Genomic DNA, 20,140 nt, shown 5'->3' on the forward strand with positions numbered 1-20,140 from the left:
AATCTTAGTCCCGCTTAGGTTGGAGTGCCTGTTCAGGTACTGTCTGGTGAGGGTCAGTCCTTTGGCATGGGGGTGTTTGTGTAGAGTGCTTCTACATCTAGGGTGACCAGTAAATATTCCCTCCATCCAGCCTTAGTTTGAAGATGTCATTTAGAAAAGCCCAGGAGTCCTTGGTGTAGTATTTGCTGTTCTGTACAATGGGGTTAAGGATGTGGTCCACGTATTTTGAAATCTTTTCTGTTTTTGTCCTTCGGTTCGATACCACATGGCGGAAAGGTGGATTTTCAGGGTTCTTATGAACCTTGGGGATTCCAAAAAATTTTCCAAGGCTGGGTGTCATGACCTGCATGAAGTCTTTTTCGTCTTGAGAGATCTCATCCCTGAGGTACAGTTCCAACAGTAGGTTGTCAATTTGTTTAAAGTTCTGTTGTACCTGGTTGATGTTGACCTTTTTGTAGAACTGGTTATTCATGAGGGATGCTTCAAGTGTTTGGATATATCTCTCCTGCTCCATCACTACTATCCCGGATCCCTTGTCAGCCTTCATGATCCGTAGGGATTTGTCCTGACTCAGTTCCTTCCAAACCTGTCTTTCTTCCCTGTTCAGGTTGTGCCACTTTGCTGAGGGCTTATCAGAAAGGAGTTTCCTGATATCCCTTTCGCAGGTACTCGCAAAGAGGCTCAGTGTGTTGGAGAGTGCAGGAGTGTACAGGCTCTTCATGGTAAGGGGTCTGTTGTTATCTTCCGAGCTTTCCTCATCTTCTTCCTCTTCATATTGTTGTATATCTAATTTTAGTTGTAACTTTCTCAGGTAGCACTTGAGGTCCAGGATAACATCCGCCGTGTTGGCTCTCTGCGCCGGGATGAAAGAAAAGCCTTTCTTCAGTACCTTATGATGGCTTTCCGAGAAAACTCGTGTGGTGAGGTTAAAGATGTCACCTACCCCTGCTGGAGACCTGAAGTCAGTGCTATCAGGTGCTGGTATCAGTGAATGGGGAGGGTGATCAGGGTGGTCCATCCCAGTAATACTAGTACTGTATCCCGTTCCTGCTCCTTCTTCCCCTGTGATTGTTGTTCCCCCTCCTTCCCTCAATATTGTTGGTGTTGTGGTTCCAGTTTCGTTCATTACCCCAGGTCTGAACCTGGTATAAGTCCTGGTTCTGGTTGTGAGTCCTGCTGAAGATAAAAAAACATTGTTGTTGCTACTTGTGCTGTTGTTGGAAGACTGGTCGTTGATTTGTGGGGTCTGATAAACCCTTCCTTGATTGATCGCACTGTCCGGTGTCCTGCGGTTTGTATTGTTGTTGTCCTCGTTGTTGTCGTGGTGGTCACGTTCACTGGTGTCTGGATCTCTGTGTCGGCTGATTCTGGAGAGGCATTTCTGGTCTTGGCTGTCCCCTAGCAGGAGTATGTTCCATCATCTGGGAACTACTCCCTGCTAGTGGGCTGGATGTGATGAGGAGTCTATCCACCTCTGGTGTGTTGGGTCCATTTGTGGGTTCTTGTAATTCTGTCGTAGGCCTTAGTTCGGTTGTGGACAACGGATTGTTTGTGGGATATCTGTCTGGCCTTCTCCGTGTGTGTAAGGAGCATGTGGGCCTGATCGGGTATGCTTTTCCTTCCTCATATTGTTTAATGTCCCTAAGCAATTTGCCTTTCTTGCATTCAGTGTCGCCACATGCCTAGTAATTTTGTGCGGTACATTGTCCCACATTTCCGCGAAGTCAATAAATGTGGGATCCTGCAGGATGCGTGTTTGCAGATCATCTATTTGAGACTTGTAGGTGGCCATACTCTCAGTATTACTTTGGATGAGTGCTTTGATAGCTGCTAGCCCAGAGTCATTATATATTTTGACCAGTTCTTTGTGAAGCTGAGAGTTTGGAGTAGTCCTGTTAGGAAATTTGTTACACCTGAGACCCTGTGGGACTATATCCAGCTCTAAACACCTTTCCAGATAGAAGTTGTCATGCTCCAGGTTTTTGTAGGTTTTAATCAGTCTCTTGAATCTGATAATCAGAGATCTGGCGCTCTGTGAGACCCCTGTGTTTTGACTGTACTCCAGTTGTGCTGTTGTATTCTGGACCGGGCAACGGAAGGGATTAATTTCCGTCTGCGTGAGTATCAGGTCAAGAGCCTGTGTGGTCCTTATTTCTGTCCCAGTTCTGTTGTTAATTGTGGCCCTGGGTCCAGAGTGGTCCGGGGGTTCAGTGCGGTCCCTGGTGATCCTTTCATTTGTAGGTGTTAAAGGTCTGCTGTTTAGGTCCTCGAAGAGATCCTGCGCCAAACGAATTCCTTCCGATAATTTTGTAAGAACTGTTGTTGGATCAATTGGTGTCCTGCTCCTGGTTGCTTCTGTCTTCAGTTGGCTACTAGAGCCTGAGTTGGGTGCTATGTTTCCTGCCATACTGTCACGCGGAGTAGAAGGCTTATAACTAAAATTAACCGCACTCAAAAAAATTGAACGAAGAGAAGAAATTTTAACTAAGAAAAGAACTTTGTGACAATAAAAGCATTCAATAAAATAGTAAATAACACCAACAACTCTTGTAGAACTTTAGCGCTTTCATCTTATTTATTATTAAGACTTCTTCTATGGTGCCAGTGCCATGGCCTCAAGCTAAATGCCAAAAAGTGTATAGTCATCCCCTTTGGCAAAAACAAAGTGCCCACAAATTACCACATAGGTGGAAATCCATTAAGTACAGAAGAAGTAATTAGGGACCTGGGGACACAAGTTGATAGCAATCTCTCATTTGACAACCACGTGGCCAAAGTGGTTAGAAAAACATTTTATATAGCCCACCTAATCATGAAGGGATTCACATCTAGATCAGGGGAGGTCATCGTGCCTCTTTACTCATCCCTCATCAGGCTCATAATTGAGTACAATGCCCCTTTTGGGATGTACCTTACCAGACACCTGCAGCAACTGGAAAGACCCCAAAAGTACCTCACCAAGAGGATCAAAGGGCTCAAACAGATGCCATATGCTGCCCGGTTAAAGAAACTCCAGCGCTACTCAGTGGCATACCGCCTGTTCAGAGGCGATCTGTGCCTGACGTATAAAGCCATGTCCAACCCGGAATTAATGGACATGCTGCACCTCAGAAAATCCAAATCTCATCGAGTTACGCCGAGAGACTTGAACCTCAGCACTGAAATAAATAGGACATGCTGGAGGGACAGATTCATAACCCAGAGGCTCCCTTCACTCTGGAATAAAATCCCAGTCCAGGTTAGGCAGAGTCCCTCATTGACTCTCTTCAAGAGGAATCTTGATGAGTGGATGGGAGATCGTAGGTTTACCCCGGGTATCACTTCTGTGTCACTGTTAGATAGAGGCACAGTATACTAACCTCGAAAAAGGGCATAGCAAAATAAATTTAAAATGGGTGGCGAAAGCCAAACACATTCTGGCTAGGCTTATAAATGCCCTAGGGCAGATAGCCTAGTATGAACCTATGAACCTATGAACCTATGAAGACATGTTTCATAAGTATGAGCAACCATTTTCACTTCCTTTATATACATTAGTTCTAGCAGGCCATTTAAATTAACAACAGTTCCTTTCCAATAGTAAAGTGTGAACAAGCAGGGTGCTGTGTGCATTTTCATTAACAATACAATTGCAGTTACATAAGGTAAATTGGTCAGACAGTAATAGCCTTGTGGTGCCGTGTGCATACTAAAAGGGATTGTGTGCAAAAAGGGATCATGTGCAAAAAAGGGATTATGTGCAAAAAGGGATTGTGTGCAAAAAAGGGGATTGTGTGCAAAAAGGGATTGTGTGAAAAAAAAAATAAAATAAAATAAAAAATTTTATGGGGGAACCGGGAAGGATGACAGTCATGCTGTGATGATTCTAATATAAACACATAACTTATGAGTCTTTGCCTCCAAAGGTAAATAAAGAAGGGAACGGAGGAAGGTGGAGGAGTCAGGTAGAGAGTCCTACTATGCTTTGGTATCGGTGTGTGTGTAGAGAAATGTGTGGGTATGCCACCTGATGGGGGAGTGGGAGGAATGCGGTGTGGACGTGAGGGGGGGCTGTTAGGGGGCTGCCCATGACAAGGAGCCTATGAATAGCAGTGTCCCCCAGAAGACTGTCAGTGCAGATGGTACCACCCATGGGCTGGTTTGGATGGTATCACCCCTTGAATGGCTGCGTGAAAATGTGAGACCGGGGGGTATAGTTGGTGGGGTCAGCAGGGGCTAGCCTGGTGATTGAGAGCATGTGTGTAGGGGGTATGGGGGAGTCAAAAGTCAGAGAGAGAGTGGGAGCATGTGTGTAGGGGGTATGGGGGAGTCAAAAGTCAGAGAGAGAGAGGAAACACATTATATTCACTTCCACAGTTGTAAATCCATAAACACATTAAATCTACTTGCACAATTCTTCAAACCCTCTTGCACAGTTCTTCAAACCCTATCACATTTCAATCTCTATACCATTTAAGTGCACATTTAATGTTCAGTGTCTCGTTGAGACCTGGATAGACATCAGCTCTCAGTTCTATCTGCCATTTTAATTCCCGGACTTGCAGGAATGTGTCCATGTCCCCTACAAATTCTGTTATTTTTTCCAGCACTGTGAACTTAATAATAAATAAGACGAAAGCGCTAAAGTTCTACAAGAGTTGTTGGTGTTATTTACTATTTTATTGAATGCTTTTATTGTCACGAAGTTCTTTTCTTAGTTAAAATTTCTTCTCTTCGTTCAATTTTTTTGAGTGCGGTTAATTTTAGTTATATATATATATATATATTTATATATTATATATATATATATATATATATATATATATATATATATATATATATATATATATACACACACACGCATACACACATATATAACTAGATAGATAGATAGATACAGATATATATGTGTGTGTGTGTGTTTAAAGCACTTTTATTTTGGTTAACTCTTTCAAGAATGTACACTACTGAAAATGAGTTTTTGTTGGCAGTGTCTCTACAGATGTTAGAATATTTGTTCTATCAGTAAGAGTGATACTTGAATCTGAAGTATATCATTACTGGAGCGAATTCTACCCATATTTTTCGGGTTTATGTATTTATTTATTTATGGCTTTTGCCATATATGAAATTATTTATAGTGACAGTAACAAGTACCTGGCACAAACGACTATGTGGTACAGGTACCTGGATGAACGATCCTTAATTTGGGAAAACAATGAAGACATTTTGAAAAATGACTTGCATTTCTTTGAATGATAACAAGTGTGAACAGTTTTTGTAGTAAAGTGTAACCTTTTCAATACTCAGTTTGTGGACATGCCTGTCACTAAGATGCAGGATGTTTCTTCCAATATAATACTTTGCAGGAAACCTTTTACTAGGAATTCATTGTTATCTGCAACCAGTTGTCATCCTAAACATCACATCATAGAAAATATACCAAAATCTCAGGTTCTAAGGCTAAAAGAAATATGTAAAGAAGAAGAAGAATTTGATCAGTAGGTAAAATTGTTGCCTGAGACATTTATGGAAAGGGGTTATAACAAGCATTGGCTTGATGAGGTCCAGCATTGGACAATGAGCCCTAAGTTACTTTTGGGTCATAAAAATAGGGAAGTTAAAAATACCCCTGACAAGTTCAGGTTGATTATTTCTTATGGTAATAACACCTTTAAGATAAAGGATGTTATTCAGAAACACTGGCACCTTGTGAGCACTGATGAATACTTTGGCAATACTGTGCATGAAGTGTGTAAGTTTGGTTAAAGAATATAAAAAAAATATTGCACAACAGTTGGTTCAGAAAAATCAGAAAAAATACATAACCACAAAGACTCTTAGGTTCAAAACCACAGGGTTGTTTCCAATGTGGTGACTGTATGTAATGCAAACACATTTGTAAAACATTGTACCTCTGTCAGTGCAATCAGGGAATTGATTACTTGCAAAACTACCTGCTTGCTCTTTCAGTGTCTTTTCCCTGGTTCAAAAATCCAGATAATGGAAGAAAAGAACAGTGGTCCATTTGAGTGATATTACATAGAAACGAAGGACAGTGCTCTGAATAAGCATACCCTAATCTGTCCAACAGCTACTACCTTAACACCAATTCTGAAAAGAAATAAAATGCTTGATAAAAAAGAATGAAAGTGGATAATTAATGTATAAACTACTTATGAGATTAAATTAATGTTTTTAATTTTTGAACTGAGAGTTTTGGGCTATCGAAATTCTGAAACAAATAAAAAAAAACTAAACATTTCTGCAGGGGGACAAGCCCCCCTGCTCCCCCATGCTACTTAAATATACCAACTCTGAGATTGCACTACAGCAAGGAAAATGGAAATCTCCTATTCTGCGCTGTATGCAGATCTCCGTTCAGAATTTTGAAATTCTGAAACTTCGATCATATGATCCCGACCATATGAATTTCGAGGTTTTAGGATTCTGAGATTCTGAAGGGAACCTATATATATATATATATATATATATATATGTTAAAGTTATTCTGAACTTGGAAGTCTTCAGTTGGTAAGTCTCCAGTTGGTAATCCACTGTTACGACTTACCAACTGGAGACTTCCAAGTTGGTAAGTTGGAAGTCTCCAGCTGGTAAGTTGTAATCCACTGTTACAACTTACCAACTGGAGACTTCCAACTTACCAACTTGGAAGTCTCCAATTGGTAAGTTGTAAAAGTGGAATACTGAATAATACTGAATGACAGCTGAAATCTGTTGTAAATTCTGATGGAAGTCATCTAGAAATATTTGCATCACACTATGATCTATCCAAAGAGCATGACTTCTTCATGTCAAAAGATGTTGGTACTCTTGTAATCCTTAGGGTTATGTTGTCCAGAGCTTTATTGTCAAGGTAGCGTCACCCTTGTCAAGCTGACCTGACAGGAGGTGTCAGATTGCCTGTCATCCATAATGCCTCCATAATGGTTCATTTAACAAATCTGAGAATCTAAAGAACCCTCCTGCAAATTATCCTAGGCGGTGTTATGTGACCTTTTCCAGACCACAGGTATTGATATGTTCCTTTATATCCTTACCTGGGGTGCTGTTTACAGGAACATTTTCAGTGGCTAGTTGACCCACACAGCAGTGTCAAGTTTAGCTCATAAAAGCTGAAAGAAGCCACAGTGTGGAATTTCCACATGCATGACAAAGGGAAGTGATATCAGATGCCTTCCAATTAAATGTCAGTCACTCATGTGGAAGGAGTGACAGAATGTGCAGGAGGTTGAAGAGCACCAGCTAATGTTAGATGCTTATATTTCTAAACCTTGCACAGGCTACAACTGTCCTCCAGGATTTAAAAGTTAGGCAATCTACAGCATGCATGCGGAGGCGATTCACCATCTTCTAGAAGCTTCCTGTTAGGTTTTTTTTAACTTGGATAACTATTGCACCAACAGAATGGTATCACATAACAAACAACTTATCAGATTTAAAATCATAAGAAGTTACAATACATGGTACATGTAGTTGACAACCGAAATACAGCTTTGACATATATTTCTGTTTAGTTCTCTGCTTCAACCTGTTTAGTAGCATATTAAAACCTAACTCATGATATTTTAAGAAAAATTCCTAAGCAAAGTTTAATCATTTTTCAGATTTTCAATGATGTCAGCTACTGCTCTTTGGAAAACTTCTGGTGCTGAGAACATTTTAAGACAATAGTAAACATTTGTATCCTCCCAACCAAGTAATAAAAGTGTACAGCTTGAACCAGGTTTCATCTAGCCTAGTCTTCCAGAACCCTTAAATACCTTCAGCAGCAGAGAAGAACATATTTGGCATATTAACCATGGTTGCATCAATCATTAATTTCATTCACATCTGACTATCTGGAAAGTCCAAATGGGCATAAAACCCATTTTCAATGGAGGCCTGGTGAGGAAAGCTCCATAGACATTCTGCAGATTAATATAAAAGCATGCATAATATTTTAAAAAATGAAAATGAGTTATATAGAGGTGAACAAAACAACATACAAAATAAGCTATAAAACATTGCAAAAGGACAATGAGATGTACAGTGAAGAATAGGATGATGGCAAAATGATAAGATACAATAAATATAAAAATATAATAAAATAATATACAACACTAAGAAACAAAAACAATCTAAACAACTCAAAGTAAGATTATAGTTTTGACATTTGCTTTAATTAAATTATCAAAAAAGAGGAAAAAGGTAGATTAAGGAAGGAAAAATGTAACAAAAGATATTTCAGATGATGAGATAGTAGAGGTGGACAGAGAGAGGATAAAAATGAAGCTGTAGGCAGAGAGAGTAGAGAGGAAAAAAGATTAATTAGTAGAAATCGCAAAGGATTAGAAAAATGGGGAGTCATATGATGTATTAGGAAATTAAAGGTGAAAGAGAAGAGATTTAGATGAGAGAAGAAATAGTGAGAAGAGTGTGGCAGCATTGGGAGGGGGGTCTATATTAGAATATCGAAAGATGTAAACACCGAATATTTAAATGTCGACCTGTATTCAGCGAAAGCTGAAAACAACGAACATACAGAACAGTGAATTTTTTCCTAGGGAAGAATTTGCTGTTCCAAAACACATACACACAACACAAGCACACCAAACAAACAGCAATCCACACACATACACCTAAAATCTTACACCTACCCTACACTAAACTATACACACACCACTAACTATCCACTTACCTTAATCCAAAACCTAACCCTAAGGTCCATCACTATCGCACACTCACCTCACCCGCGCCCTAACCCTAACTCACCTACCCCTCCCTAACCCTCACGTCCACACAATCACACACTTACCTGACCTGCGCCCTAACCCTAACTCACCTAACCCACCCTAACCCTCACATCCACACAATCGCACACATACCTAACCCACGCCCTAACCCTAACTCACCTAACCCACCCTAACCCTCACGTCCACATAATCGCACACATACCTAACCCACACCCTAACCCTAACTAACCTAATCCACACTCAATCGCACACTTACCTGAACCCAACCCGTAACTTTCCACCACAGTGCTGAAAATACCAAAGCAACAGAAATGGACAACCGAATTCTTTCCCTAGGAAAAAATTCGGTTTTCTGTTGCTTCGATATTTTCAGCTTTCGCTGAATACAGTTCGACATTTAAACATTCGGTGTTTACATCTTTCGATATTCTAATATAGACCCTTGGGAGGGTGGCCTAATGGTTAATATGTTTGCCTTACAAATACAAGGTGCAGGGTTTGAGTCTCACAAGGGATAATTGGCTAGGCTTAAAAAATGGCTCACAAGGGCAGTTAGCCTAGTACTAATCTATTTTCTTTCTATTTTCTACAAGAATAAAAGGTATGAAAAGGACAACATATAATGGATATTATTAATCAGATGTGAACCAAAAACAGAAGTGGGAGTTAAGGATGAATGCATTTAAGGAGTGTTTGAACAGGTGAGTGCAAGGCATTATTTTAGTGTCAGTGATAAGTGAATTCCATGATTTTGTCAATTAGTTTTATTTTAAGTGTTGACCTATAGAATTTCTTGTTTTTTAGTTGTTAAATTTCAAGGAGTTGCTTTTCAGATGAATGGCGTGGATGGCTTAGGTGATAATAATTAAGACTAAAGCTTATCACAGAGTAGAATGAAGGTCTGAATGTCATTTCATGAGCAAGATAAAGTTGAGTAAGCTTAAAGTCATGGGGTAACTCAAGACATCTTAATGATTTAAATGTAATACAGTGACGGGAATTATATGACAGATTTGCTGCATATTTAGCAACTTTACTGTAGCATAGCTCTAGTTCAGTTTAAAAGGGGATCTGGACATTAGTGAGAATGGGGGAGGTATAAAATGGAGTTAGAAAGAGATATGTTTTGTCAAATGTGACAATGTATTTCTTTGGATTTTTTGAATCTATAGAGCTCAGTACATTTCTGGTGTGTTTTTCATATACAATTTTGACTGTGAAGGTCAAATGTCATTTGATCATCACATATGATTCCAAGTAACTTGGCATGAGAGCCTACTTCTATCTCAATAGTGAAACTCTCTTTGAGTGGTGCTACAGATCTGGGGAGAAAGAGAAATAGTTTGTTTTATTTGGGGGGGGGGGGTAAACAGAAGTTGATTTTCGTTGAGGCAGTTTTTAGTGGAACCAAAGACATTTTTGGTGATGGCTTGTAGTTGAGGATGGGAATCAGATGATAAGCGGATTAAAGTAGATTCATCTGCATAATGTAAAAAAATATTTTATTTAAGGATCTTATGGTGATTATTGACAAATAGGGGGTCACGGATAGAGCATTGTGCTACACCAGTGTTAACTGCGAGAAAGGGAGACTAAGAAGACAGCTACTTCACAGATTGCTGTTGTTTCATAGGATAGATGGGTAGGTGGAAAATCAGTTAACTGTGGTATTAGATAAGCCTAGAGCAGATATTTTAGAGTAGTATGGTATGAAAGACTGTATTGAAGGCTTTAGAGAGATCCAGGAAGAAGAAGAAAGAAGGAAGAAACATGCTTGTTGTTATCTCTGACTTTTATGATAGTGACTAAGAAGTCTACCAGATTAGTTGTAGTGCTCTGGTCAGAATGAAAGCCATGCTGAGTAGGGGATAACATTTTTTATATTAAATATTGTAGGAGTTGTTTATGAATGCATTTCTCAATATGTTTGAGAGGGGAGTATGTGACTGCGATAAGCCTAAAGCTGGTGATTTCAGTGGAATTACCTGACTTCTGTACAGGAATGAATGGGATTTCTTCCAGAGAGATGGAACATATGATTCTTGCATGGATTGATTTTTTAATATACAGACTGGGTGAGCTACAGAAGCTGAGGCTAGTTTTAGATATTTTGTTAGAAGATTGCCAACAGAGGGAAAGCAGGGCTTAAGTTTGCTTAATAACTGTATTATGCAAGACGTGGAAACTGATCTTAGGAAGAAAGTGAGGTTATTTGAAAGGAAGGTAAGTTAGGGGTAGATGGGGCTTGTAAGGGGCCAAGGAGGAGGGTCACAATGGAGTCCATGGAATGGGAATTAATTTTTGTAGTTGTTTCAATGGGAAATCTGTCCAAACAGGGATTTGGAATACTCAGTACTCCTGGGTATATGATATTTTTAAGCAAGACCAAATTTGTGAGAATTCTTTTTTTTTTTTGGTTAATTTGAGGGTCTAAATAGTACTGGTACTTATCATCACTTACTTTTTTTGTGAGGTTTCTAAGATGTTTATATGTTTACAGATGAGTGGAGGATTTAAACTTTTGCCAGTTCTTCCACACATTCTCTCTTATGCATTAAGGTTCTAGCAGCATGACACAGCCATGGGGCATGGTTGGTTTTAACTGTTTTTCTTCTTATTGATGACAAATTGCTGTGAGTGTTAAATGAGTGCAATGAATTTTAAGATAGCATCATAACTGCAAGGAATAGAGGATTCAGCTAGTTGAGACAGGTGAGCAAATTACTGAATAGACAGGGACTGAAATTTGCAAGTATATGACTTTTTTACAGAGGAAATGCTAAGCAAAATTGTTATTTTACTAGATTCTGAATATTCTCCTCCTCCTCATCATCATCATTCCCCTTTTTCCCATTTTCTACATGGGAGGTGGGGTGTTGTGTTAACTGTCACCATCTCTCTCAATTCAATGCCACACTCCTGCCTTTTTCAAAATGCATGCCTGAATGTCACAGATCTTCTCTCACACAATCCATCTCCCTCTTTGCTGGATGCACTCATTTCCTCTTACCTTGTTCCTGTCTGTCCGAAATTTTCTTCACCAAATTGTCTTCTGGTTTTCTGCACATGTGTCTGAACCACCGTAATCTGTTCTCATTGATCTTTTCTGCAACTGGAGATACTTTGGCTTCTGCTCTTATGTTCTATTTTCTTCATCTTTCCCACAGTGTGCATCATACTATCCTTCTCAGGCACTTCATTTCCAACACCTCTAACTCTGTTATCTGCTGTGCTCTCACTGGCCAGGTTTCTGTACCATACAGTAGTACTGGTCACACCACTGTCTTATGCACCTTACTTTTCAGCTTCTTTGGCATTCCTCTGTTGTTCCCTACACCTGGCGCTCTATGCCAATTGGCTGCAGCCCCTCTGATTCTAGCTTTGACCTCTTCATTCAGACTTCCCTTTTCCTCAGCCAGATACTTGAAGATATTAACTTGTTCCACTATCTTCTCTTCTATCTCAATTCTCAGTTTCTTTCCACAATTTCCTGCCATTACCACTGTCTTATCTGTACTTAGTTTCATCCCATGTGACTTTAGCTTTGCATTCCATTCCACTATCCTTTGTTGAAGTTCTTTCTTAGAGTCTGCCTCTAATGTCACATCATCTACATACCTGCTCCCTCTGACCTGTTTGCTAATGTAGTCCATCACCAGTATGAACAGCAGTGGGCTCACAGGTAAACCCTGGTGCACACCTACTCCCACTGGGAACCCCTCTGTGAGATGAAGCACTGTCTATAATTTAGTCATCAGGTCCTTGTGCATAGCCTATACTAATTCTACCAATTCTACCAATGTTTCTGGGACTTCGAACCATCACAGGACTGCACAAATCATCCTTCTTGGGACCTTGTTGAATGCTTTCTTCAAGTGTAAGAATGCTCAGTTGGACTCGTTCCTCATTTCTAGCTTCTTTTCGGCTATCTGTCTCACTGCAAACATTGGGTTAGTTGTGCTGCACCTTGATCTGAATCTGAACTGCTCATCTTCCATCTTACTTTCTACTACTTGATGTATCTGTTTATCAGTCACCTTCTCCAGAACCTTCATGCAATGTGGCAAGAGTTTGATGCCTCTGTACTGCCCACAATTGTGGATGTCTCCTTTGTTCTTGAACACTGGCATGAGTACACTTATTCTCCAGTGATCTGGGATATGCCTTTCTATCCACACTGCTCTGAGTACTCTTAGGAGCCATTTCTTCCCTATATCACCCAGCATCTTCATCATATCTGCTGTGATCTGATCTCTGCCTGCTGCTTTCCCTGACTTAATTTTCTTTAGTGCTTTTCTTACTTCATCTAGGGTGGGCTCCTACTTTTCTCTCATCATAGGCCATGTCTGGGGCAGTACAGCTCAGAAGTTGTAAATATTCCTTCCATCTGCCTTTGATGTCCTGTAGACTGGTGAGCAAGCTGTTGCTGGCATCCCTTATGAAGGGTGTGTGACTATTTACTTTATCTTTCTGTCTTTGCCATGTAACCTGATACAGTTTCTTTGTGCCATCTACTGAGTCATTTTCCAGAAGGTGGTAAAGTGCCTGCAATGCCCTGTTCTTTGCTATTGCAACTCTTTTGTTAGCTTCTTTGTTAGTCAGCCAGTATTTCTTCTTAGTCTGGGCAGATTTTTCTATGTACCACTTTTTGCTGCAATCCTTCTTTCTTTTGATGACTTTGTAGACTTCTGCATTCCACCAACAACTTTCCTTATGTACCTTATTTCCATACCTGGCTTGGCCACACATTTGTTCGGTAGTCCTCATGCATGCTATTTTTGAGGTGCTACCATTCTTCTTCAACTCCAACTACTTCCTCTTCTTCTGGTGGTGTTAAAGCCCTGATTAATTCTTTGAACTTTTGTACTTTCTCTTCAGTCAGTTTCCAGGTCTTCAGCCTGTTCTCTGTTGACTTTAGATCCTTCTGTGACCACTGCTTGCAACTGATTGTGGCAACCAGTGGTTTATACTGTGGGCCAACTATTTCACTGGGGATGACTTTGCAATTACTGATTCTACCCTAGTGCCCTTTCCTTACTAGGAGGAATTCTATTTGAGTTGTATGTTGGCCACTCTTGTTTGAAATCTTGTGACTGTCTCTCTTTCTGAATTATGTGTTAGCTATTATCAAGCCATTTACCAGACAGAAGTCTAGAATGGCCTGTCCTTCTTTATTCCTGTTGACCCACCCATGTGGACCCAGGCAGTCATCATATCCTGCTCTGTCTGTCCCGATATCTGCATTTATGTCACCTATTATCAATACCAATTCATGCTGTCCTGCTTTATCTTGTAGGCTCTGCTACTGCTGTTCAGATGCACTCATTTCCTCACTATCACAATCCCACTGTGGGGCATAGGCTGAGATTATGAATATTGCCCTGTCATTACACTGGAGTCTGATTGCCATGTGTTCTTTACTCATACTCCCTATTTTCTTTTCTTAATAAATTCTATTTCTTTCACGTATTCAATTTGTGCTATATTTTGCATACCATTGCAATTGGTACTCATTTTTGTGCATGCTCAATGGGTAATACCCATAGGAAATTTTAATATGGCTTTAATACCTCTTGAAGATATAGATTCATAGGTATGTACTAGGCTATTGATCTGTGAGGATCTTTAGAAACCTAGCCATACATTTCCATGATGTTTTTATGCCCTATATTTTCAAGTACAAATAACAGAGATGTGCAGAAAATTTGCATGTTATCCCTTTTCATGAGGGAGAAAACTGTTAAATCAGGGGTGAATTTAAGGAAGACTGTTCATAGTTAGTTACTAGGTATGCAATCCAGGAGACCATTTAGGTCCCAAAGCACTGTCTAGTTAAATGACTTGCTCAAGGTCACACAGAAGCAAATGGATGCAGCGATATTCAAACCTTGTACCCTTGGGACAGAAAGTAATTCATTGACAAGTCAAAGCTTTTGCTCTTTGTATTAACTGCCCAGTTCTGTTCTCAGTGAGTTGAAATATATATGCTGAATTTTCACTGAAGCAAGAAAACAAGTACATTTATCATCATAACCCTTTAGAATTGATTCTGCAACTGACTAACTTCTCTAAATATGTGCATCAATTCATGGTACTGTATTAGTATTCAAGCTTGTTTTGCAACTGCACTGTGTGATATTGTGAATGTTTTGAGTCAAAGACTCTTCAGCAGTAACAGTCCTAGTGTTCTGACCATTAGCCTTTCTTCTCTTACTGACTAGTAGTAGTTAGTAAATCACTTTGAAAATGTGCAGCATGAATCATTTAATTACACCATGTACTTCTCAATTGTTGCAAACAGTTTTGTTTGTTTTGAGCATTTTTCCAGAATATGTCTCAAGTGGCAATCTGCACTTTCTGTAATTGCATGCACAGTCAAGCCAGGTCTGTTTCACAGGCTTTAATTTGCTCCCTAAATATGTCTTAAGAGTGCCAATAACCAAACAATCAGCAATAAACATAATGAAAACTTCTTTCCTCAAGTCTTTGTGTGTCTCTCTCTCTCCAGCTATCCATACATATGTGTGTATGTGTGTGTGTGTGTGTGTGTGTGTGTGTATGCACATGCGCGTGTGTATGTTTGGTGTGTCTACATGTGTGCATGAGCACTCTCTCTCTCTCTCTCTCTCTAAGCATATCTCTTTCTCTCTCTCTTTCTGTATGTGCATATATGGGTCTACATCACTTGACTGAAAACTCATTTGACTGAATTTCATTTGACTGAGACCACAATACCTAATTATCAAAATACTGAAAAATCATTTGACTGAATCTCATTATACTGAAAGCTTACAATGCTGAATTTCAAAATACTAAGTTTTAAACCATAAATATGCACACGTACAACACCAATGACTAACTCTTTCCCAAACTTAAAAACTACTTACTTACCCTGTTAACAGAAATTGGACCATATAAAACCAAACTAGGTGAGGGGCACAAACTGGACGATATAAAACCAAACTAGGTGGGGGGTACACCCCCCTTAACTATATATACTAACTCCAGGATCGTACAACAGTGGGAAAAGGGAATATACCTTTTATTTACCTTACAGTACTCTACACGCTGCAACTGCTGCTGGGAATGCACAAAACATCCACCATATTACTTTAGATAATTTCCATAAAAATGTAAAGCAACATACCCACATTTAGAAACACTACACTATCGGTAGTCTGACAGTCAGCACTTTAAGTTACAGTAATTCTTTTTATCACAAGCAAGTCACAGGTGAAGGGAAACACACATCATGTCTATGGCTTAAAGTTCAGTATAATGAGATTCAGTCAAATGAGTTTTCAGTATTTTGAAAATTAGGTATTGTGGTCTCAGTCAAAGGAGTTTTCAGTCATGTGAAGTAGACCTGCATATATATATATAAAACTATAACTATATATATATATATATATAACTATAACTATATTACTATATATATATATATATATATATATATATATATATATATAAAACTATAACTATATATATATATATATATATATATATAAAACTATAACTATATATATATATATATATATATATATATATATATACACACACACACACACACACACACACACACACACACACACACACACACACACACACACACACACACACACACACACATACACACGCACACACACACGCACACACACATATAGATATATACAGAGAGAGAGAGAAGGGAGAAGAGAAACAATACCTGGTGCAGGTTACTACTATGGTGTTTATATTGACACGATCCACTTACTGGAATGAAAAAGTAACTAGCATTTGAATTATAAGTATATAACAGGAGACATGTTTAACTTTAAGCATTCAACCAGTTCAAATCCTAGAAAATATTAAGCTACAAATCAAGTTGATATAGCATGTGCATGGTACTGTACAAATAAATATTGTATAATTTTTGAGGTGACCTAAGAGTATCTGATAGCTGCTCAAAGCAAATACCAAATGGTCTCTGGGATCAGATATAGGCTACTATCCATTTCATAAGAAAACACTTGCTGCTAATAACAATGCAACATAATACACATGATAATGCACAACTCTGCCAACTCGTATGGTTGATACAGTAGTTTATCCATTGCCCACTTGCCTACATATTTATTTGTTCATCCCTCTGTTAATTTGTAGGTCTTTCTGTCTCCCTCCCTGTCTTTCTATATTTCTATTTATCAACATATTTTGTATTTGTCTCCTATATATTTATTTAGTTATGTAGCTATTTAATGATCTTTTCATTTATTGCTCTGTCATTTATAACCACTGCCATCAGAAACATGTATTCTTTATAAAACTTTCCATTCATGTTGTAATATAAAAAATGCAACATATTGAGGAAACCAAATTGAAGACGTGTGCTTAACTTAAGCATATCACAAAGGTACAGGCTGCTGAGGACATATACATTGACATTATTACCAAATCAGAAGTAAATGTCACAAACAAGATATTAACATTTTAAAGTATTATTGAAATTTTGTTGTAGCTTAGCATTCTGTGCAATATATGATTGAAAGTACAAATGAAGTTATATTGTAGAAAGACTGTTTTGACATGTTAATGTGTTTGTTAATGGCAGTTAGAGTAAATGACCAGTGATACACAGGACAATGAAAGCAAAAACTTCCAAAGGGATTGCCACTGAGGACAAACCAGCTCTTCATGAAAACAACTGCAATTCTGACAGCTTACTACAGACAACAATTCTCTAGGGTAGCAGTACAGCAAAGAAGTTTACAGATAATGAAGACAAAGGTGGAGTGTAATATTTTTTACCTCTAATACAGCATGAGATATACATGGTAGTTTCAGAATGACCTATTTTCAAAGAATAAGGCAATATGATAATGCATTCTGCTTTCAGTTTAGTATTAATTACTTCAAAGTGTGAAACAAAACTCTGGCTAGGTACATCATTTATAACCATGTAACTCAATTAGGAATATAGCCTACCTACTGCTGCTGAGTTTCTCTAGCAGCCATGTGACACCTAAAAGAGTGAGTTCCAACACTTTGAAAAATAATCTGCAAGTCACATAGAAAAACAACAAATTCTGGAACTGACTATCACACTTTTCATGCTTTTCTCCCTGTACCATCTAAATTGTGGGACCTTGCCCCGTGTGTGTGTGTGTGTGTGTGTGTGTGTGTGTGTGTGTGTGTGTGTGTGTGTGTGTGTATGTGCATATATAAGATATATATATATATATATATATATATATATATATATATATATATATAAATAAATATATACATACCGATATATATATATATATATATATATATATATATATATATATATATATATATATATTTGTTAATGGGGTAAGCCCTCTAAATATAAATGCCCCATTTAAAGGGCAACAGGCAATACAGGTGTACTGTCTGGCCAAATTACTTTATGTAACCCATCTGTTAAAAAGGTAAGCCAATGGAACACAAGTGTTCCTTCTCTGGACAAGCTACACCACTGCCCAATTAAGTGGCATGCTCAAAATTACATAATTTGCAAATGAAGCACAAAGGAAGCAACTACTGTATCCTGGGTTACAGAAAGCAACCCATTAAAAAGTAAGAATGTTAATCTTCTGTGATAACTGTTCAAGGCAAAGTGCAATCCTCTGCAATCCAATAGTTGAAAGTATAAAATGTAAGTTGACAAGGTAAACAACATCAAGAATAAGTACACACCAGGGATCAAGATGGCGGCTGAACTATAAACACTGCACGCTACTTAAATCAGCCAGCAATGCTAGCAAGTAAAACATAGCTTTTTTGGCATTACATTTTGAAAGTTTAGACTTTTATCACCCTGTGGAGTTTCTCACCATTCATCAGATGAATTCCACCTGGGATGAAAGCAGAGATTAAAGCACTGGTACACTTAAGCAGTGTGTTTTTTTATTTCTTTATATTTCCTCTCTTGAATACTCGGTGGTTTTCTCTAATTTAATATCAAACACGACATTTCTAAATGGAATAAATTAAATTTTTGTCTTTTATTTAAAGTCTCATCATTAAAATGAATATACTTCTTAGATTGCTATTTCAGTTTAATTAACCTAATCAAATAATACATTTTAACTTTTTTCAGAATACCATGGCCAAATTTTATATGATACCCAAAATCTGTTAGGATTGGATAAAAAAAAATGAATATATCCCAAGAACCATGGAGGAGTGGGCCTTCCAGATTTAAAACTGTACTATGGTATAATAAATTCTAATAGATTAATTATGATATCAGAGTATATCCCTAAATCAAACTCATTGAGTCCTATATATTCCTCCCTTCCCTACTACTATAACTCACTTAACTGCTCTGTATTGTACAATTACCCCTCTGAAGATAATCCAGTGTGTTATGTAAATTAATTCAAATGTTTTATTGTATATTTCTTTGCTATGTTTTTTCTTCAATGTTATAATGTCTCTTTCTATATTGTATCATGGAGCTTTATTTACATTTGTTTAACTGTTTTATTGCAAAATTTTCACTGTATGTATCTTCATTTTTATAAATGTCCTTGCTTACTTGTACTGTGGAGCTGTTCTCTCTGGGCCTTCACTGAAAAAGGACTTTTGCTCAGATGAATGATCCCCTTTAACGAATGATAAATAAATAAATAAATAAAATAAATACATCTGGTATAATCATGTATGTAAATCTCTTTATATCCCTAGATCTCTTCCCGTTATCAGTGAAGAAATTTGTAAAAATCTTAAATACATAAATTTTTAACACACAGTATAAAAATAATACAAAGTCTAGTTGAGTCGATTGGTCAAAAAAATGAATTTATGTTACTGTAATCAATTCATTTAAATCGTAATTTAAAAATGAATAATTAAATGCTAAACCTTTCTAATTACTCGAATCTTAAAAATAAATATATCCTAGAGCTTTATCTTTATAGAAATGTATCGATTAACGAGTTAAAAAGAACTTTATGTTTACCAAATATGTATACTGTCATATTAAGAGAAATAAGAGAACTACTATCAACATTTCTAATTGAATCTAACATTAGTAATGATAATATATCATTATGTAAACAGTTATAGAAGGCCTTCATATCGACTTACAAATTTAATCTGATCTATAAAATATCAAAATTCTATTTTTTTTCTACTTATTGGTTTAAATTAAATCCATCAATTACATACAATCAACAAATCCAGTCTCTCAAACAAACTTTGAAATTAGTACCTATGAAAAACTTCTATACTCATAGCTCATCATAGCTAATAATGCCTATCTAACCCCAGTCATTCTTAATAAGTTCAATTCCTTAGTAACACTGGATTATTCCTTTTTGTGAATCTCAACAAAAACTGATATACTACGGAGCTATAAAAGTTTTACAAATTATGGTGTTCCCTGAAAGTTAAGT

At 37.7% G+C, this 20,140-nt stretch overlaps 1 protein-coding gene across 1 annotated transcript in view; it reads right to left on the minus strand.

Annotated features, from left to right (window-relative positions):
• The window catches only part of PTPRU (protein tyrosine phosphatase receptor type U), a 4,710,560-nt gene that overhangs the window by 1,645,366 nt on the left and 3,045,054 nt on the right, over window positions 1-20,140 (minus strand). The gene's annotated exons all lie outside the window — the stretch shown is intronic.

This window comes from Protopterus annectens, chromosome 1.part1 (genome assembly GCF_019279795.1).
Source record: "Protopterus annectens isolate FY-2018-M chromosome 1.part1, PAN1.0, whole genome shotgun sequence".
NCBI lineage: Eukaryota > Metazoa > Chordata > Ceratodontiformes > Protopteridae > Protopterus > Protopterus annectens.